The sequence below is a fragment of the Artemia sp. Qi Xiang Cuo genome, chromosome 15 (assembly GCF_049724085.1).
Source record: "Artemia sp. Qi Xiang Cuo chromosome 15, ASM4972408v1, whole genome shotgun sequence".
Taxonomy (NCBI): Eukaryota; Metazoa; Arthropoda; class Branchiopoda; order Anostraca; family Artemiidae; genus Artemia; species Artemia sp. Qi Xiang Cuo.
Genome location: NC_142808.1, coordinates 59,877,064 through 59,895,942, shown reverse-complemented (window position 1 = coordinate 59,895,942; position 18,879 = coordinate 59,877,064).

Genomic DNA, 18,879 nt, shown 5'->3' with positions numbered 1-18,879 from the left:
TTGCTCCTGTAACTGTAAGTAAAATTCATCTGAGTCAAAAGTATCTCTGTCAGTTGGTTCTACAGGGGCATATACTACTATAACTGATAGCCTGAACGTTTTAGTCGTAAAATGAGCAATTAGTATTCTTTTATTAATACCTTCCCAGCCTAAAAAAGACTTAGCAGCTTCCTTATTCATCATGAGCCCTACTCTCTATCTATGAATCCCATCCTTCCTGCCTGAGTAAACAAATTCTATATCACCTAATTTCATGCTTCCTATCCCTGGGATATCAGTTTCTGAAACTCCCAATAAGTCCAGTTTGAATTGTCTGAATTTGTCAATCAAAATGTCAATTACAATAGTCATTTTTTAACGTTGTAACATTCCAAGTTCCAATATTCATGTTTTTTTAATCATTGAAATTGTTTTGGCCTCAGAAAAAGCAATGATTCTGGATACCAGTGCAGGACAGCGATCAAAATATCTTCTCAAGTCTACACCAAAGTGCCTAAGCAGGCTTAGGACCAGAAAGATAGAAGTCCCTGGGACCTCCAGTATGAATATCGGCTTTGTGCAATCCTGGGCCCATCTTGATCACGACATGGTTTTCAGCACTTGGTGATGCTCTTCTATCAACAAGAGTTGAAATCCTGCACAGACAGTCTCAAGCTTATTACCTTCAACTCATTATATATTCATGCCTACAAATAATGTGCTACTACAGGGAGGCCACTCAGTAGATACACTAGCTAAGAAGAGGTTTTTCAGCCCAAAAACGCTTGTCAAAACAGACCAAGCCCAAAAGAGATATCCATTAATCAAAATCCCATGCAAATACTATGTTGTTTACTAGGCTATGATTTCCTTGAGGGGCACCACTCCTCAAGTGGAAATAGAGTTGACCACAAGGTCCCCAGTCTTGCAGGTACCCCATAAGGGTTGAGGCAGCTCTTTGCACAGAGGCTGTTGTCCATAGATCTGGATCTTATGCCCTGCTGCAGTTGCCCTCCTATAGAGGATCATCCCACAATGGTGTTCTGTATCACCATGCAATTTAACCCACTGCTGGAAGAAGGTTTGTAACTCACAGGACAACTGGATACACCAGTGGACCCTGTTGATTGTACATTTGAGGGGCCTTCTTCCTCCTCCACCTGTATTTATGGCCCCGGTCGAGGGTGCCCCAGTTTCTATTATGGACCCCCAGGGACAAGGTCCCCCTTGGTCCGTGCCTCCTATGGAGGTACCCTATATGTCTGTAGGGTGTTCCTCTATAGCCACTTGGGGACACGCTGAGTGGCCTGAGGGAGACCCCTTAAAGCTGGCAAATGGTAAATACATTGTCTTATAATTACAATTTAGTTGTCCCAAATAATAATCAAATATTAATGTTGCTATCTATTTTATGGCAAATTTTTTTTTTTTAGCTGAAATAGCTTCCCAAAGAAAGGCGAAAAGGCAAAAAAGGAAACGACAACAAATTAAGACATTGAGCATTATTCAGCTAACGAAGTATAAAATATTTGTTTAAAAAATGAAAAATCTACAAATGCTTTTGAAAACTTATTGATTAATTATAAAATTCAAACATTGTGTTTTATCCAAAACAGACATAAACGCCTGCGGTGAAATTTTTACTTGGATGTACTATGTATTGTGGAAAGTAGTCATGTCTTTTTGTCTGTATTTGTATGTGTTTTTCCTTCTTTTTGCAGATTAAGAGAACAAGAGATAGATAAGAAGAAAACACATTCTATTAGGAATTATTTCGTTTTTCTCTTTTTAGGCATGTCAGGAGTTTACTTTTATTACATGCAAGCTGTGCCAGAGTGATTTTTGGCTTGCCTCTTTTTATTTGGCTTTATAGGTTAAAAAAATATGGAGCAAAATGTGTTAGACATATTCCCCCAACCCCAGCATGTAAAACTGAGCAGCAACAGAGCAAGTAAGATAAACAGAAATAATGAAGAAAAGAGGCATTTCTGGAATATTCTACCCTGGAAACAATAACTAATGGAATTCGAAGGAAAATGAATTAAACATGCAAAAAAAATCGAATTAATTAAACAATTTCATTGTCTGATACTAAAGGAAACTGGGATTAGCACTAAGAGGAAAAAGCAACATTGCAACCAAGTGTTAGGTGGCTTTCTTTACCCTAAGTATTTAGCCAACTGATTAGTCTCTCAACTGCATAACCTTAGGAAGAATTTTAGGATTCCTTTTTTTTTCAAGTCTAAATTCTGAGATTTGGTGTTGGCTATTTGTCAAATATAGTTTTATTTCTGTCCTTCTAAGGATTATTATTCATTCTCGGGGACAATTTGTTAAAAAAGAGGAAGTAGTTGGGCTTGTTTTGTAAGCTTTTCTGTTGAAAGTGTTTGATGCCTGTTTTATTTATGCTTTCTTTCAGAAGTTGAAGAGGCTTTACCAAGTGACCATGAAGAGCTTTTGTCTTTCCAACCCATTTGTCTTTTGTCTTTCCAGCCCATCTTTTGTCTCCTAAAAGGGAAGATGATCCTGTGGGTACTTTTTGCTGCTTTTCAGGACTATGTAAACTTAAACCTGACACCTTGGTACTGGGCTTAACATGTTTTGACAATGAAGGTACTTCTCAAGCATTTGGTTTTTGTATAATCAAATAATTTGGGTAATATTTTATAGGGAAAAACTAGAACAAATTAGAATTTGCTTGGATTTGATCATCTTAAGATTTGAAACTGCTGAAGCAAAAGCAGATGACAAAAAATGACTTGAATTATAGACCATGCATTATGGACAACAATTCCTACAAATTTTGGAATTTGCAAATTTCTGTATAAAAAGTTAGCAAATTTTGTTCAAAGAACTTGTTTCATTTCTGAAATAAAATATTGAAAATTAGTGGCGTCTTATATTGTAGTAGTAAATAGTAAGTATTGTAGTGTAAATATTTTGTAGATGATGGTGTTTCTTTTTTCACTCCGCTTGTTTTATCTCCATTGCTGCAATTCCAGCAGAAAATATATTATTATTATATAAAGCATTCAAATAGGCAATCTAACGGTCCTATGTCTATTTTAAATTCTTGATCAACCTGCCTGAGACTCTAGGCATGCTGGCGTGCCTTTCCAAAAACTAACACACAAGTATGTGTCTAATAAGAGAGTCATAGTGACTCCCGCTATTTACCCGTGCCACAGCCATTTAAACATTTGCCTCTCAATTACTTGGACTATCTCTCTTGGCTTTTCTCTTTCTACAATTAGCCATGTCTTCATGCAACCTACTGCAAAATACTTGATAACTTCAATTCAATTCATTGGAAGATAAAGATGGCTTTAAACGATTGTTTGCCTGTTATTTCAAGCAAATTAATGGTCCTATGTCAATTCTAAATGTCAGCCCCACATATTACCAATAATATACACAGCACAATAATATACACAGACCAAATATACACAATAAACTGGAGGACATAGCTAGGGAGAGGAATGCCCTGCATCTAAAAAAATAAGTAATAATGACGGAGAAACTAAGTACTAATTCCCCCAACGCTAATTAGGCTTTGTTTGGGTGTGGAGGCAAGGCGCCTTTGAGGCAAGAGCATCAACTCAGTTTGGGTTGTTCTTGCATTAACAGTAAATTCCCAAAAATAGCTTCATCGCAGTGGCTCCCGCAAGGCTGCTTGGCCACCAAGGAACAGGGAAAAAAATGACAAAATCTAGTCACCAACCTTAAAAATCCCCAATTTCACAAGCTAGACAGGGGAGCGAAGCATGATTTTACCGACTGAAGTTAACATCTAACCCAATCAGAAACATAAACTCCAGGGCAAAAAGAGAAAGAAACTCAATCATTTACCAGAAACTCTCTAACAAGATAATCGAGAATATTAAATCCTATGTAAGAGTGATTGCAAAACAAACAATTAGTAAATAATTGCAAAATTACGTCATTGCGTTGGATTGTATAATTATTTATAATCGTTGCATAATCAACTGCATGAAGAAAATTTTTTTTAGCACAAGCATCGCTGAATATCAAACAACATTTACGATTCTTTCTTATGTGTTTTATTGAAAAAAAAATACAAATAAACTGCCCCCTAGATTTTGAAAGATAGATTTGCCCCTCCTCCTAAATTTCTGTTAACTGACGTAGCTGGTATGAATGAATTTTGGATTTTGAAACCTGTTTTGACTTCTTTGTAAAAACTAGAAGAAAATATTTAGGTCGGCAAGATTTATGAAGGTCAGACACAACTCATATATTGCAAAAACAAGATATAAAAAAGCAATTATTTTCATATGCAAAAAATAAAACCACTTAAAGCAATTACGTGCTCATGAGCTTCGATATTTTTCTTATCATTTTATTTTCTGTAGAAAAGAAAGATTTGAAGGTATTTTAAAATATAAAATAATGGAACATGAACTTTTTCTACACACTTACAAGCCACTCTCCTTCAACGGAGTAACGGCAGTGGCGTAACCAGTTGGCATAGACCAAGTAGGGTGGCAAGGGCGCCGGCAGAAAATTTTCCATGGGGGGGGCAGACGCCAAAATAGCAGTGGTGGTTGGGTGACAGCTTAGGTGGTTTAGGGCACCAAACTACGAATTTACCCCTAAGAGGACGAATTTGCTATTAATTTAAAATCCTGAGAAGCTAACTGATTTAAAAGTATCAATAACTATATTTTTGGCTTCCCAATTGCAAAAGAAGTAATGCCACACAGTGGTAGTTCTGGATTCAACCAAGTTGTCCCGCTATATTTGTAATGAAATTAGGATACGTTTGTTGATCTGTAATTGCGTATCAGGTATAATGAGGGGGGGGGGGCTGAGGCATTGTTTAGGTGGGGGTGAGGTAGATTCCTACAAAAGTATATTCTAATCGGCAAACTGCATACTCTTCATGAGACTTCAGATAAAAGTTAAAAGGGGAGGGGGGAGTAGGAAATAATTAGAATGTTTTTCTATACAGCTAATGTTACATCCCATATCTACCAGCACAGAGGTGAAAAAGGCGAGGCAGGTCATCATCAGCCCCGCCATGAAATTTCCTTGGTGTGGAACACTGCTGGGAACTTAGTTTTCAGCAATTTTCATTGGTAATATTTTTCTTTTTCTATTTATATTAAGTACTTCAATGTATTTGAGCAAATATGTGTAATGCATTTATCGATAAGAAAGTCCTATTGTAGAGGTTGTGATAGCATCAGTTTTGTAGAAGACCAAAGTCGCACATAATTTCCATCCATACAAAGAATAATACTCCTTTTCATCCAAACTAAATTCTTTAGTAGTAATATTAACAAGGCCTTTTCACCAAAATTACTATACATCGCCAATCTCGTAAGTGTAGTCAAATTTTACCCAAAATTGAAATTGCAAATTCAAACGTAGGACGAAACTAATCAACGTATAATAATCTATTTACACATTTTAAAAGCAATTGACCAGGGATTTAAGCGAACAGTAGCTCAAGTTATTAGACCAAGTTATTAGAATTGGAAAACAATCAGAAATTAAATAGAAAAAGAGCTTTTCAACTGAAAACAAGGAAAAGATTTGAAACCTATTTGAACAGATTATTCTTTGTATGAAGGGGGCTGTCTCCTCCTTAGCTCCTTACTCTTTCCTATGAATTTGGGCTTTTTTCTGAGTTTTTTAAGAAAATTTTCCATTGGAAAAAAAATTCAAAGCACTAAAAAAAAATCTTTATGAGCAAGGTTTCGACAAGGGGGCAGTCCCCCTTATATACAGAGTAATTTATATTTTTTTTAAGTTTTAAACTTGCTCCTTACTTTAGTCGAAAATCTTTTCTATTTGTTGAATTACATTTCGTGAAACTGTTAAGTTTTATGAATACCCTACTTTTGGTAACACAGAATAAACGATCAATATTTCTATCTGGATTTTGATTGGTAATCAAACAGCTCGTGGTAACGAACTGTAACTAAGGAGCGACCCGGCTCAATGCTCTAAAAAACGGATTAAAGCAGAAACTGTAACGCAGAAAAAACAGTCAAAATTTCAATGATCTCTGTTTGGATTTTTATGGGTAATAAAACAGTTTGTGTTTTTTCCCTAGGAGTGATTGTATAGACCCAGTGGGCCTAGAATGTCAGAAGAGGGCTCATTCTAACGGAAATGAAAAGTTCTAGTTCCCTTTTTGAGTGACCGAAAAAATTGAAGGGCAACTAGGCCCCCTGCCGTGCCCCTTTTTTCCCAAAATTTCAGATCAAAATTTTGAAATAGCTTTTTATTCAGCATAGTTAAAAGGCCCAATAACTATGTCTTTGGAGATAAAATGACCCCTACATCCCCTGGGCGAAGGTTATAAAATTCGCCCATTGTTTAATTTGTTATTGGGAATTAAGCATATATTTTTGGGGTGGGGAGGGGAGGACAAATTTTCTTCCGGGAGAATTTTCAATGGAGAGGATAGTTTCCAGGGGGTGAAATTTTCAGACGAAAATTTACACCGGGTGAATTTGCCAGAATTCATATACAAAATTTCTTTAGATGTCTTGCTTTCTCTTTACCGACTCAATTTTACGCGTGGAGATGTTAAGGGTTATTGTCCAGGGTAAATTTTTGCCAGGATTGAAGTGTACAGAGCATATTTCTATGCGGAGGGGATTTTTCCGTGGAGATGGAGCCAGGTATCCTGGCGTTATTTAAAAAACGATCAGAAAAAATAAGTTTTTTTTCAACTGAAAGTAAGGAGCAACATTAATACTTAAAACGAAAGGAAATTATTACGTATATGAGGGGGGTCGCCCTCTCCTCAACATCTCGCTCTTTACGCTAAAGTTTAAATTTTTTCCCAATTCTTTAAAACGACTCCTGAAACACAAGGGTCATTTAGTTAGAGCAATAAGTAACTTTTTTAAAGTCCCAAAAAACTGCAGCGTGATGAGTGAGGTGTTGGGGAGGGGGGCAACCCCCTTCATATACATAATAATTTCTAGTTGTTTTAAGTTTTAATGCTGCTCCTTACTTTCAGTTAAAAAACTTGTTATTTTTTTTATTTAATGAAGCTTAGAGACAAATAATTTTCTAAACGCAATGGGAAAAGTATGTCAATTAAAGTAAAAATATATAAAAATGAAAAAAGTAAGTAATTACAAAAAATACACAAAACAATAGCCTACTTAAAAAAATTAAGATATATGCTCCCAGCATTTAGTTCTGTTGAGCAATGCCAAAGCGTTGGATGGATATTTGTTAACAGTATCAACAGTTTTGAACTTGGTTATCAAACATCAAAATTTTTAATGCCTTTAGACTCAGTGCTTATAAAAAGTAACGAATTATCAAAGTAGTTTGTTCGAAGTAAAACATCAAAACAAGATTAAGAAAATCAAATAAAAATGTTTAATTCAATATTTTTAATTTAATTCTGAATACTAAAAGCCAGTATATTTGACACCTTTATAATTCATAACTCTAAAAAATTAAGTCTTTTTCAAAGTAACAACTAGATAAATACAATCAGTCCTGGAAAAAAAAATTATAATAAAACACAAAAAACATATCCGTTCAGGGGGGAAATACAGAAATTCGGCAGTATTCCGTTCAGGAGAAACATTTCTGATTATAGTGGCTTCATATATAGGCTCATGGGTACTCTTGAAATGCAAGCAAAAGTTGACGGCATATTCTTACCGAAACAGCCCCTTGTTAAGTTGTTTTCTTTGTGTTTTCTATGATTATACGAACTTTCTTGCGTTCTTATAACTGCAGTAATTACTAATAAACAAATATATATTTAGGATCACCATAAAAATCTGATTCTTTGACTGAATGTTATCAATAATTATACTTTCGTTACTGACAAGGATCGTTATTTACTTACCATTCATTACTATGAAGAATTTATTTTTTTTTTTTTGCTCCAACCAAATCATATAGAAAAAATGTTTGTGGAAAACTGGTTAAGGATTACTCAGTCACAAATTAGAACTTATATTTTCCTTATTATAGGTCAAAATCTTGTTATCAATAGTTAGGCTCTTATACGTTCGTTATTGACAAGGATTGTTATTTACTTACCATTCATTACTATGAAGAATTTGATGTTGTTGTTTTTTTTGCTCTAACCAAATCGTATAGAAAAAAATATTTGTGGAAAACTGGTTAGGGGTTACTCAGTCACAAATTAGATCTTATATTTTCCTTATTATGGGTCACAATCTATTGGCAGGCAGCCACCAAGGGGGCAACAAACATTTTTTCCAGGGTTCTTCCCTATTCTGCTCTGTTTCCTTTGGTTTCCTTATAATTACTTTATAGTCCCAAATTTCCAGGGGGGCATGCCCCTCCTGCCCCCCCCCCTTGCCGGCGCCCCTGTAGGGTGGGACTCTCCAGGTGGTAGCGCCAAGAGAAGAAAGCGAAATGTCACTCCTGAGGTATATTAAGACTACGAAAGATCTGAGAGTATTTTTTATTGTTAGCCTTAGCTACTAGTGCTTAAGGCTTTTGTGTTTTATGTTAGCTAAATACACTGAAATGATTTTAGACTTACAAACACATGTTCAAAGCTTTATACTGCATACTTAACAACCTCCTGCACTCTATTCAATGCCCCAATTTAATCTGAGAATAAAATTCTAATATGTGAAATGGGGATTCTATTTATCAAATTATCGCACTTGACTTCGTTCAGTTTTTATATTTTGTGTTATTTTTCACATTTATGGTCTGTTTTTTATGTCTGGTACTGATTATTTACAATATTTTATTATACTTTGCTTATTCTCTATCTCTTTATTTGTTTTTGTTATAGAAGCTTCACATGCATCATCAGACGATGTTGAAAAGATCAGAGAATCTTCTAATTCTGCTCTATCATGTCAGCATGGACAGAAACCTTTGAGTATTGCATCCAGAATATCCAATTTAACATCTGTGTTGGACTCCCAGGATCTGGATTGCAATGGCGAAGGTATATTTGAAAGTAATAGCTTTTTAAAATTAGTTTGGAAAGGGAAATTCCCCAATTCATGAATCGCCCAACTTAACTAAAGTACTCATCTTCCATTATCCCACACATTCCGCTGAAGTACTGATTTACTACATGCCATATTGGTCCCTCCAATGCCAAATTTCAAAAGAGAAGAAGATACCAGTTGCAACCTGGGCCACTAATAGAGAATTGATCTCCGAAACTGCGGTCCCACATGCTGTGAATAGCCTACTTACAAAAATTAAGATATATGCTCCCAGCATTTAGTTCTGTTGAGCAATGCCAAAGCGTTGGACGGATATTTGTTAACAGTATCAACAGTTTTGAACTTGGTTATCAAACATCAAAATTTTTAATGCTTTTAGACTCAGTGCTTATAAAAAGTAACGAATTATCAAAGTAGTTTGTTCGAAGTAAAACATCAAAACAAGATTAAGAAAATCAAATAAAAATGTTTAATTCAATATTTTTAATTTAATTCTGAATACCAAAAACCAATATATTTGACACCTTTATACTTCATAACTCTAAAAAATTAAGTCTTTTTCAAAGTGACAACTGGATAAATACAATCAGTCCTGGAAAAAAAAAAATAAAACACAAAAAACATATCCGTTCAGGGGGAAAATACAGAAATTCCCAGTATTCCGTTCAGGAGAAACATTTCTGATTATAGTGGCTTCATATATAGGCTCATCGGTACTCTTGAAATGCAAGCAAAAGTTGACGGCATATTCTTACCGAAACAGCCCCTTGTTAAGTTGTTTTCTTTGTGTTTTCTATGATTATACGAACTTTCTTGTGTTCTTATAACTGCAGTAATTACTAATAAACAAATACATATTTAGGATCACCATAAAAATCTGATTCTTTGACTGAATGTTATCAATAATTATACTTTCGTTATTGACAAGGATTGTTATTTACTTACCATTCATTACTATGAAGAATTTCTTGTTTTAGTTTTTTTGCTCCAACAAAATCATATATAAAAAGGATTTGTGGAAAACTGGTTAGGGGTTACTCAGTTAAAAATTAGAACTTATATTTTCCTTATTATGGGTCAAAATCATGTTATCAATAGTTAGACTCTTATACGTTCGTTATTGACAAGAATCGTTATTTACTTACCATTTATTACTATGAAGAATTTGATTTTTTTTTTTTTTTTTTTTTTGCTCCAACCAAATCGTATAGAAAAAAACATTTGTGGAAAACTGGTTAAGGGTTATTCAGTTACAAATTAGAACTTATGTTTTCCTTATTTTGGGTCAAAATCTATTGGCAGGCAGCCACCAAGGGGGCAACAAACATTTTTTCCATGGTTCTTCCCTATTCTGCTCTGTTTCCTTTGGTTTCCTTATAATTACTTTATAGTCCCAAATTTCCAGGGGGGCATGCCCCTCCTGCCCCCCCCCCTTGCCGGCGCCCAGGTAGGATGGGACTCTCCCGGTGTTGGCGCCAAGAGAAGAAAGCGAAATGTCACTCCTGAGGTATATTAAGACTACGAAAGATCTGAGAGTATTTTCCATTGTTAGCCTTAGCTACTAGTGCTTAAGGCTTTTGTGTTTTATGTTAGCTAAATACACTGAAATGATTTTAGACTTACAAACACATGTTCAAAGCTTTATACTGCATACTTAACAACCTCCTGCACTCTATTCAATGCCCCAATTTAATCTGAGAATAAAATTCTAATATGTGAAATGGGGATTCTATTTATCAAATTATCGCACTTGACTTCGTTCAGTTTTTATATTTTGTGTTATTTTTCACATTTATGGTCTGTTTTTTATGTCTGGTACTGATTATTTAGAATATTTTATTATACATTGCTTATTCTCTATCTCCTTATTTGTTTTTGTTATAGAAGCTTCCCATGCATCATCAGACGATGTTGAAAAGATCAGAGAATCTTCTAATTCTGCTCTATCATGTCAGCATGGACAGAAACCTTTGAGTATTGCATCCAGAATATCCAATTTAACATCTGTGTTGGACTCCCAGGATCTGGATTGCAATGGCGAAGGTATATTTGAAAGTAATAGCTTTTTAAAATTAGTTTGGAAAGGGAAATTCCCCAATTCATGAATCGCCCAACTTAACTAAAGTACTCATCTTCCATTATCCCACACATTCCGCTGAAGTACTGATTTACTACATGCCATATTGATCCCTCCAAAGCCAAATTTCAAAAGAGAAGAAGATACCAGTTGCAACCTGGGCCACTAATAGAGAATTGATCTCCGAAACTGCGGTCCCACATGCTGTGAGTCACAAAACTGGAACTCATAGTATCAATTCACTTTCATCCCAGGGCATCATTGGCGTTATACAATCATTTATCAGGTTTTACTATTGGTTCAACCCTGTTGTAAGTTCCATGTTCACATAAAGTCCGTAAAGTTAAACAGCATTATTTTCATCATTTTCTATAATAGTCAGGTTTAAGGTATAGAAAGGTGGTCATTCATTAAACGAAGAAAGGATTCCACTTCTGACAGCAACCTTGCTTTTTACACCACTGTATCCACTAGTGGCATCCACTAGTGGATGCTGTTGGGCTTCGGAAGGGCAATCGAAGAAAGGATTACAATTTTAATATTTCGTTTATTTATAATCAGCAAATATAAAACTCTAAAAATCAAATTTTAGCAAATTTATTTCCCCAAAGAAACTAAAAGTGATTTTTTAAAGCCAAGGTAAAAAACCAAAGTAAAGTAAAAACAGAACTGAAATTACTTGAGTATTTAAGTACATTATGTGTTATACTTGAAAAGCCTTGAAATATTATTTTTTTTGTTGTTATGTTTTAATTGGTGTACTGAAAAATAAGAACACACCACAAAAAAAACTGCCAGCTAAACACAACTGATACTCTGGTCTTTTGGAGGCTTTTGTGATGTATAAATTTCCTATTTGTATTGTATTTCTTACATTCCCTTTTTAAGTAACTAAAAAGTTAAACCAGCACAGAGTGTTGATTTAGGTGCCAAAGTGGACATTTATATCAGATTTAGGCCAAACGGAAGCTGAATCAGAACAATAGTTTTTATTTACATTCAGCAGAAAATAATAATTTATTGGTTAAACATCCTTTTGAGAATTCTAAAATGAAAGATCCCGAAGCCCATGAAAAATCATGTCAAATTTAAATGAAAAATATCTCATTAAAATGGCATCATTACCCACCTCCTCTTCTTCTAGAAAACAGGAGAATTGCATTTCTGCATTGGTTGTGTAGATCGTAGCCCATAGGCTGTTAAAAGTGTTTTCCCTCTGCAAGTTTTGTTTGTTAATGTCGACAGTCATGAGATCATTTGATAGTTGGCAGTCAGTTTTAGCTATTCATCCAAGCATATTTTTAAATTTACTTTGAATTTTTCATAGTAAAAAACGCGTGGAAAATATGAAATATTGGTAAAATTTCTAATTTTAAGAAAGTTTAGATAATTTTCTGCTGACAATTCTGCGTAATTTTGTATTTCTGACTCGATGAATCCACAGATTTGAAAAAAACGATAAACAAGTGTCTTGTTCACTTGATGCAAGTAAGATCTGTAGGCTTGTCACAGCATTATATCTTTGAAGGGGAATATAAACCCTAGGCTTGATGGAGTGTTTGAAATCCAATGCTTAATCTATTTCTCGTTTTTCTTATAAATTTGTCTATGGTAGCGCCAAAACAAAGTGCAAAGTGGCAACAAAAACAATAATAATTTATTTATTACCCACTATGAACAAAAAGAAGTGGAGTACATCAAAAACAAAAAGCAAGCTTGCACACTTAACAATTATTTACATAAAACGACGCAAATTATTGTACGCAGTAAGACCTTGTCAAATATCTAATACTTTATCAAACATCTAATACTTTGAATGTTACACTCGATTCACTCATTAACAATTTAAAGAATGATCTTTCCAAGGTTAAACTCAACTTAAGCATACCCAAGAGCAGTTTCATGCTATTTCCTTTTTTTTAATACCCCCTATCAATAGTTACCTTTGCATACCAAATTTAAATACGGTTAAACTGCCTGATATGCAGTTGGACAACGACCTTAAATGGAACTCCCACATTTCCCACTTATTTAAGTCTGGTAGTTTTCTCCTTAAATCTTTCTCCGTTTTCAATTGTTCTTATATAAGACCCTGTCTGGAATATACTTGTCCTGTCTGGCACCCTGGGTTGACCAATGACCATTGTTCTGAAATTGAAAGTATTCAAAAAAGAGCAATAAAAATTATTGTGGGACGGCCTATACTACATACGATTAAGGATTGACTAGACTTGAACTTATTACATTGGAATCACGACGTCACATTCTTACCATGAACTTTGGTCACAAGTACCTTAGTTATGACTATCATCGACGCTTTCTCACTCCATTAAAAAAAATCCCCTGATCCTTCCTAATACAAGACTCAATGCTCGTAGAGCTCCAAATACCCAAATGGACCTGTATTCCCAAATGTTGACCATGAGGTACTGTCCCCTATTTAGTTTCCCACTTTAATAATTGATATAACTTTTGTTTTATGTTTATCCCCTAACATCTTTTTTATTATTGATTAAATTTTTCGTTTTATGTTTATCCCCTAGCATCTGTTTTGTCATTGTAATTCTGACGTGCTTATGCTGGCTTTTGTGCTATTTTGCCAATAAATCATATTCTATTTTACAAGACCTGCAGATTCTGACAGCTTTCCCACAAGCACAGTCACTATTTCCCATAAATCGGGTGGCCAAATCGCGATATTAAATGCTGGTCCGAAACCACGGAGGAAGGCACAGAAGATACCGAGAAAATTTAAAATAATAAATTTGCAGAGATTTGAGATCCTTCGGCTTCAGAATTGGAAGAAACCCAGATAAAAAAAAAGAATAGAATGATCACAAAAAAAAAGAATTTAATTTCCCAAGCACTTTTCTATTGTACCTCCCTCTGTTTGCAACAATTTTGAATATCCAATCTGAATTTTTTTCTTAGCATTAGAAACTGTCAGAACCCAAAGTGTTTTAAGATTATTAGTAATATGAAGACCAAGCCACCGAAAAGAAGAGACACAGGGAATAGACGAAAAACCACAGTTAAGAGGGAGACTCGCACTCGAATTAAACGAAATATATTCACACTTATCAATGTTCAGCATAAGCCCAATCCGTCTGAACTGGTCTGAGATCCAGCTGACAGAATGTGAGAGCCCAGCCCTAGAACGACTGAAAAGAGTATATCGTGCGCATAAGCAAGATACGAGACATCAATTCCATCAGAAATGAAAGTCGAAGGCAAAGATGAAGTCGAAGTCAAACTATTAAGAACAAGCAATCTAGCTTTGTTGATCAAGACGGAATTTCTTCTCATCGTCAGTAAGTAGTTTGCCTGACTCTGATAGCTCACCTTCAGCTACTGTTTCAGATATGTTTATCTACTTCTAAGGTTCCCGACAGTTTTCTCTGTGGCACAGGCACCTCGGTTTTGAAGCGCGGAAAAAAACTTTGTCAGAGTGTAGTTCATATCAACCAATTACTGTTTCGTGTAATCTTAGCAAAATTTTTGAATAAATTTTTCTCCCTTTCATTTCAGATAATGTTAATTTTGGTGAAAACCAATTTGGCTTTCAAAAAAGGCTGGGATGTCAGCAGCTTCCCTCCTGTTGCAATCTGCTAATAATAAATATCCTCTTCATATTTGTGCTCTTGATCTTTCAAAAGCTTTCGATAGTATGATCCACTTACACGCACTCTATTCACTTTTTTCTAATAATATTAACCTTTTTATTCCTATTTTGCAACGGTACAGGTATTCTAACTCTTTTATTCTGGTAAAATGTAGTGGAGTAGTTTCTGATTCAAAGGTGTTTCTTCGACGTGGTGTCCGTCAAGGTGGTCTTCTTTCTCCAACTATTTTTCAGATATGTATTGCTCCTATCATTTCATCTTTGCCTTCGACTTTCATTTCTGATGGAATTGATGTCTCGTATCTCGCTTATGCGGACGATGTACTCTTTTCAGTCGTTCTAGGGCTGGGCTCTCACATTCTGTCAGCTGGATCTCAGACCAGTTCAGACGGATTGGGCTTATGCTGAACATTGATAAGTGTGAATATATTTCGTTTAATTCGAGTGCGAGTCTCCCTCTTAACTGTGGTTTTTCGTCTATTCCCTGTGTCTCTTCTTTTCGGTGGCTTGGTCTTCATATTACTAATAATTTTAAAACACTTTGGGTTCTGACAGTTTCTAATGCTAAGAAAAAAATTCAGATTGGATATTCAAAATTGTTGCAAACAGAGGGAGGTACAATAGAAAAGTGCTTGGGAAATTATATTCTTTTTTGTGGTGATCATTCTATTCTTTTTTTTATCTAGGTTTCTTCCAATTCTAAAGCCGAAGGATAACCCTTAACCAGTTTTCCCCAAATATTTTTTTCTATATGATTTGGTTGGAGCAAAAAAAAAATCAAAAAAAAATTAAATTCTTCATAGTAATAAATAGTAAGTAAATAACGATCCTTGTCAATAACGAAAGTATAATAGTCTAACTATTGATAACATGATTTTGACCCATAATAAGGAAAATATAAGTTCTAATTTGTGACTGAGTAACCCTTAACCAGTTTTCCACAAACATTTTTTCTATATGATTTTGTTGGAGCAAAAAAAAACAAGAAATTCTTCATAGTAATGAATGGTAAGTAAATAACGATCCTTGTCGATAACGAAAGTATAACTATTGATAACAACCAGTCAAAGAATCAGATTTTTATGGGGATCCTAAATATGTATCTGTTTATTAGTAATTAGTGCAGTTATTAGAACACAAGAAAGTTCGTATAATTATAGAAAATACAAAGAAAACAACTTAACAAGGGGCAATTTCGGTAAGAATATGCCATCAACTTTTGCTTGCATTGCAAGAGTACCCATGAGCCTATATATGAAGCCACTATAATCAGAAATGTTTCTCCTGAACGGAATACTGGGAATTTCTGTATTTCCCCCCTGAACGGATATGTTTTTTGTGTTTTATTATAATTTTTTTCCAGGAGTGATTGTATTTATCTAGTTGTTACTTTGAAAAAGATTTAATTTTTTAGAGTTATGAATTATAAAGGTTTCAAATATACTTTCTTTTAGTATTCAAAAATTAAATTAAAAATATTGAATTAAACATTTTTATTTGATTCTCTTAATCTTGGTTTTGATGTTTTACTTCGAACAAACTACTTTGATAATTCGTTACTTTTTATAAGCACTGAGTCTAAAGGCATTAAACATTTTGATGTTTGATAACCAAGTTCAAAACTGTTGATACTGTTAACAAATATCAGTCCAACGCTTTGGCATTCTTCAACAGAACTAAATGCTGGGAGCATATATCTTAATTTTTGTAAGTAGGCTATTGTTTTGTGCATTGTTGGTAATTACTTACTTTTTTCATTTTAATAACTTTTACTTTAATTGACATACTTTTCCCATTGCGTTTAGAAAATTATTTGTCTCTAAGCTTCATTAAATAAAAAAAATAAAACAAGTTTTTTAACTGAAAGTAAGGAGCAGCATTAAAACTTAAAACAACTAGAAATTATTATGTATATGAAGGGGGTCGCCCCCCTCCCCAACACCTCACTCATCACGCTGCAGTTTTTTGGGACTTTAAAAAAGTTACTTATTGCTCTAACTAAACGACCCTCGTGTTTCAGGAGTCGTTTTAAAGAATTGGGAAAAAATTTAAAATTTAGCGTAAAGAGCGAGATGTTGAGGAGGGGGCGACCCCCCTCATACACGGAATAATTTCCTTTCGTTTTAAATATTAATGTTGCTCCATACTTTCAGTTGAAAAAACTTTTTTTCTGATCGCCAATTCAAAGTTTGATCTGTGATACTAATCCACTTGAAAATTTTTAGTTTGGACTGTCCTTTGTCAGGAAAGTCCAGAATCCTACCAACAACATATGGCACATAAATTTGACAGGTTTATTTTCGTTCAGTGGACCCTGGAATTTCGAAGCTACCTATTTTTTATTTGTTTTACATTGTCAATGAAGTTTCAACAGAGTCACTTATATTTTGACAGGGCCTGTTGCTGTCTGTCAAAAATTTCAACAAGGTTACTATAAGATATTCACAAAAGAAATGAATCAATTTATAGAAGTGATTATCTATGTTTAAATTTAGACGCACTTGTATCAAGTAAACACGGTAAATTTTGGAAACACTCAAGTGCAAAATTGGTAGATTATTATTATTTGTATGTGTATCACAACATTCTAAATTATAAAGGGATCTTTATAATGATTCAGCTCCGTCGACCCTTATGGGCTAGTTTCTCAGTTTAAATGCCCAGTGTCATTTGACCAAAATTTTTTGGGGTTATCCCAGTTTTCTTCAGAATTGCTATTTTGACCCTGGGTGTTGTTTACTGTTCAATTTCTAGGCCTAAATTCAGAAATATTATTTGGTGTTTACCAAGTATTATTTGTTCCCTGTCTTCTTAAATGTCTGCCCCGTCCCCCCTGTGTTCTAAACTGGTGTCTTGTTTTGTATGATGGACCTTCTTTGTGTATTCTATGCCAGCAATCTGCCGCATAGTGATTCGGCTCACCCAATAATAACAATTAAACATTCTCCTAAATTGTTCGTTGGCTTTTTGGTTTCTATAGGGTTTATAATTACTTCTATATATTCTTGATCTATCATTTTTGGTTCTCCAACTATCTGTTTTTGGTGGCGGTGGGTGCCCAAATTTCCTACAGATACTAGCCACTAACAACTCAAGGTTGTGGATTCTGTCGGCTACTTCCCTACACAGCAACCCTTGGCCTCTGTCATGCTTTTTTGGTTCATGATTTGGCTCCTCAAAGCTCACCCATTTTCGCCCCCTTCCATATCATACATTTTCTTGGTTTCCGGTGCTATTTATTGACATCTGATCAAATTTTTTCTAGGCCTTGTCAATTTCTACCTCTGTTTCTACTAGGACTATAGCCTGCTCTAGATTTTCTGCTTTCTGTGATAATATTAGTCTTAATAGCTTTTTTGGTAGCCCTTGTGTAAAGGTAGATAATTGTACTTTCTGTACCGTCTAGTCACTTCTGCCTTTTCCTAACTGCAAGCATACAGACCGACAAATTTTGTCTGCATATTCCCTAATACTAGTTGAGATATTGAATGTTACTGCCTCTGTTTTTAGCCTCTCGGAAACACTTGTTTCGATGAACCTTGTTTTAAAAGATTCAATTAGTTTCAATGTCATTGGGCTCTTTTTGCTTAATCGCCTCAAAGTGCTTAAGGGCTCTTCCCTTTAATCTAGCTGCAACACATTGCTCTTTGACCTTATTTTCAAACGACTCAGTTAATTCCTCAAAAATTTTCAATAAACTCATCCACATCTGAAATTCCCATGAAGGCTATTCTGGTATAATTTTTGCAATTTCAAGTACCGTTGATAGGGAAGCCATTTTTTCATCTGGTACAGCCATTTATTTCAATATACAATTTGTATTTAGTCCTCTTGGCCGAGTTTTTCCAACCACCACCAGCTGTGGTAAAGTGGTTTTATGGTATTTAGGGTAAGGTTGTAGCTGATACCTTATTTACTCCCTTTATAGGCGAGATAACTATGGTAGTATAAGAAATCGACAATTAAGTACAATACAATAATATACTTGAACACTTACAATAATCCAAAAATATTCCAAGGTATTTTTAATAAGATAACAAACGGGCAGAGGTTTGCCCTGCAAGTCAAAGAGTGAACCTTTCAGATGCTAGATGTTTTCCAGAGAAATTGCTTAAGGATTGTTCTGGGTACCCGGCTGACTGACCATATTTCAAACAATAGGCTATACGAAAAATGTGGTTTAATACCGCTCTCTAGGGCTATAATGAAAGAAAGGTTGAGGTGGATAGGGCACGTTGTGCGGATGAAAGATG